At 34.7% G+C, this 3,412-nt stretch overlaps 1 long non-coding RNA gene across 1 annotated transcript; it reads right to left on the bottom strand.

Moving 5' to 3' along the window:
• Positions 1 to 346: 346 nt before the first annotated feature.
• On the bottom strand, positions 347 to 2,648 carry LOC135137569 (uncharacterized). The gene is made up of 3 exons (XR_010281866.1): positions 2,514 to 2,648; positions 483 to 617; positions 347 to 416 (listed from the first exon to the last, which is right to left on the bottom strand). It is a non-coding gene; the product is annotated as an uncharacterized LOC135137569 (long non-coding RNA).
• Positions 2,649 to 3,412: the final 764 nt, after the last annotated feature.

The raw sequence follows: 3,412 nt of genomic DNA on the forward strand, positions 1-3,412 counted from the left end.
CGGAACATGAATCTGATGTTTTTGTCGGGTATTTACTTTATGTACGTTATGGACATACGTTAGATTATGTCGGTTTTTATAAATGTGAACACTCATTTCAAATATGTATAATGACGGAAGAGTCAATATATTTAATTTTTTAAAAAGGCTTTTGCAGCTTGTATGTTTACTTGCACCGGCAATTGTTCTGATGGCACGTTTTTGACTAATAAACACATTGACTGCGCTTGGTGACCCACCCCATAAACAAATACCATACCTAATTCTGGATTCCACATGAGCATGGTATATATTAACCAATTGATCAATATTTAAAATTATCTTTAAATTTCTTAGAAGATAACAGAGTGAGTTTAATTTTGGAACCAGTATTTTGGCATGTGACTTAAAGTTGAGGTTTGTATCTACCATAAGACCTAGAAATTTTATGGTGTCGACAGTGTTATGCTGTAGATTTGAACATTTGAGATCTATGTACTTACAGGTGTTTTGGCGATTACGAAATCTTATAACTTGTGTTTTTTCAGAGTTTATATAAATGTTGTTGGTGGAAAACCAGGATTGGAGATTCGTCATTAAAATATTAACCTCTCTTTCTAATTGAACTTCATTGCGATCTGAAATTATAATCGACGTGTCATCAGCATATAAAACAGGTGATACATTTTTAAAGATGCTTTCAATGTCGTTTACGTAAAGAAGGAAGAGAATGGGTCCCAGAACTGATCCCTGGGGCACACCTACATCTATGTCAATTATGTTAGAACTGATTTGATTTTTAAAATTTTCTTTATTGGTATTCGGAATTACAACGTACTGATGCCTGTTCTCGAGGTAGGATACTACCCAATCCAAGCTATTACCTCTACATCCATAAGAGAATAATTTGGTTATCAACAGATTATGATTTACGCAGTCGAATGCCCTGCTGAGATCACAAAAGATCCCAACAGGACACTCTCCCGCCTCTATTTTTGAAACAACATTGTTATACAAATCAATCATGGCAGTATTTGTGGAAAGATTATTACGAAAACCATGCTGGTATTTACTAAGTACATTATGATTGTCTAAAAATTTTTGTAAGCGACACAAAAATGCTTGTTCAAAAATTTTTGAAAAACTAGAGCTAATTGCAACAGGACGGTAGTTCTCCATGCAAGCCTTATCTTTTTTCTTATGTATGGGAATCATTTTTGATGTTTTTAGTAATTCCGGGAACTGACCCTTTTCAAACGACAAATTTATAAGGTACGTTAGAGGAGTTATAATTGCAGAGAGTACTTTTTTAATTATGGCTGGCGGAATATCGTCTGGTCCGGCCGACCATTTAGGTTTTATTTTATTTTTCACAAGAGAAAGCAACTCTTCCTCCACATACGGATGAAGAAATAAAGTTTGATTAACACCATCAATATTATGACTATCGGCTGGTGTATTATTCCTCACTGAAATATTTTTTATGAGATCTTTAGGGGCTTGCTTGAAGAACTCGTTGAAGCTATCTGCAACTAAAGATGGATCATTTAAAAGAGTATCTTTTACTGAAATTTCGATGTTATTAGAGATCTCTGGTTCGTTGTGTGTTAATTCTGAAATAATTTTCCATAAAGTTTTGTTAGGGTTATCGGATGTAAAAATTTTGTTTTGAAAAAATCTCCTTTTACTATTTCTAACCAATTTTAAATGAATAAGTTTAGCTTGTTTATAAATGCAGGATAGCTGAGGGTAGTTACTTTTCATAATGTACAGATCTTTTAGCTTAATACTTGATGTTAAAATTTCTGAGTTTATCCACCTCCTACTATACGTATCTGTCTTAGTTGTACGCATTTTAAGTGGGAATTGGTCCTCGAAATGACTCCGAAAGATTCCATAAAAGTAATCAAATGCATCATTTAAATCATTCAAACAGTACAAACCATCCCAATCTTGATTTACCAACCGACAGAGGAATTTTTGAATATCAGCATTTCTAAAAATTCTCTTTAACTCATAGACCTTATTATTTGTTTTAGGGGTAATTTTAAAAATATCAGTTTCATAATAAACTGTCCTGTGATCTGAAACAATATTGTCGAAAACATAACATGTTCCGTTCTCAATGTTAGTGAAAGCATGATCAATAATAGAAACAGTTGATTGAGTAACACGAGTTGGCCACCAGACTTTATCAGCTAACCCATACGATTTTAATAAACTACATAATCATTACATTCTATAAACGAATTTATATTAAAATCACCGCACAAAATGATTTTATTGTAAGGTTTGAAAGTTGAATTTAGCGCATCGTTTAGATTGTCCATAAATGTCTTAAGATCTCCATCTGGAGATCTATAACAAGTTATTACAACAACTGGAGTGTTATTTTGTAAGAGTTTGACAGCACATAGTTCGATGTGTTTATCTACGCAGAACGCATTCAACGAAATTTTTTCCCAACACATGTCCATCTTTAACCAAATAGCGACACCTCCACCCCTCGAAGAGAGGCGATTATAGTGACTTACCAATTTAAATTCATCGATACTATTACTGTTTATCGAGGCCGAATTTGACCATGTTTCCGTCAGACAAAGAATTTTTACACTCCTGCATTTAGAAAGTTCAACCTCCAAAAGTCGGCTCTTGTTAGGATTCAGACTTTGAACATTTAATAAAATGACTTCTGGAGCAAAAATTACTTCTGAGTAGGCTGATTCTTCTTCTTCCACTGAAAAAACTTATCAATGCATGCCCCTTTCGGCCATATGGTAGAGTCCATAGCCTTAGAAAAATTATAACTATACAAAGAAACCTTAAAAGACGAATACTGTAGAGGATGTTTTGATGGTAAGGTCTCACACAGCACTTCTTTGAACATCGGTTTCAAATAGCCGATTACGTCCGCTTCTGTCGTAGATGGATGGAGTCGGTACACGTGCAGATCGATGAATTTCGGAACGGTCTGTAGCGTTGCCACCCCATTTGCGTTTTCTTCACTTTCGCCTACTATCACCCGTTGCCTCTTACGTGAATTCCGGTGTTTGCTAGTTTGCCATTCGTCCTGCTTAGGGACCACGCTTGTATCATTTTGCCCTCTTTCATCTGGTTTGGTTGATTCGTTGACGGAATTCATGTCAGTATTATTATTTACATTCAAACTGATTGATTTCGAAGTTTTTGCACTATCATTTTGTTTGTTCTTCTTAACGTTTTTGTGGAGAGACTGATGTTTTATATCTCTCTTCTCCAAGGCTGGAGCACCCTGATTATCTATGTTGTTATCACCTTTTTTAGCACCGTCACTTTCTCTAAGAGCTCTTATTTGTTCCCTCAGTTCATTAATTAAAATGTCTTTTTGCTTCACAATGTAATTAAATATAGCAACATCTATTTTTTTCTCTTGTCCAGCTATGGCATTTACGGC

The sequence above is a fragment of the Zophobas morio genome, unplaced genomic scaffold (genome assembly GCF_036711695.1).
Source record: "Zophobas morio isolate AGI-343-1 ecotype UQ-CSIRO unplaced genomic scaffold, CSIRO_AGI_Zmor_V1 ptg000029l, whole genome shotgun sequence".
In the NCBI taxonomy this organism is placed as follows: Eukaryota; Metazoa; Arthropoda; class Insecta; order Coleoptera; family Tenebrionidae; genus Zophobas; species Zophobas morio.